The sequence below is a fragment of the Mastomys coucha genome, unplaced genomic scaffold (assembly GCF_008632895.1).
Source record: "Mastomys coucha isolate ucsf_1 unplaced genomic scaffold, UCSF_Mcou_1 pScaffold16, whole genome shotgun sequence".
Lineage (NCBI taxonomy): Eukaryota > Metazoa > Chordata > Mammalia > Rodentia > Muridae > Mastomys > Mastomys coucha.
In genome coordinates, this window is record NW_022196898.1 from 33,609,757 (window position 1) to 33,610,072 (window position 316).

Consider the following 316-nt stretch of genomic DNA (forward strand, 5'->3'; position numbering starts at 1 on the left):
GATAGGTCCAAAAGATCAGACATGAATTTAACTCCATTGCTAGACAACTGAGATTAAAGCTCATTCATCGTCTGGTGTATACTTACCGGGGGTACCATCTCTAGCAGGATGGGGGCTGGGGCATGCATGCCATGGTAAACAGGACAGATGTTATGGTGGCCCTTTGGGAGCTGCGCTCTGGTGGGAAAGACAGATGAAGTAGAATTGAACAGATGGTCTAACAGGTCTGACTGACCAGTACTGTGAAAGAAGTAAGTGAAATGCAAAGCCAGGGACCAACGGGGATGACAGACTGAGAGGTGGAGGGATCCAGCCA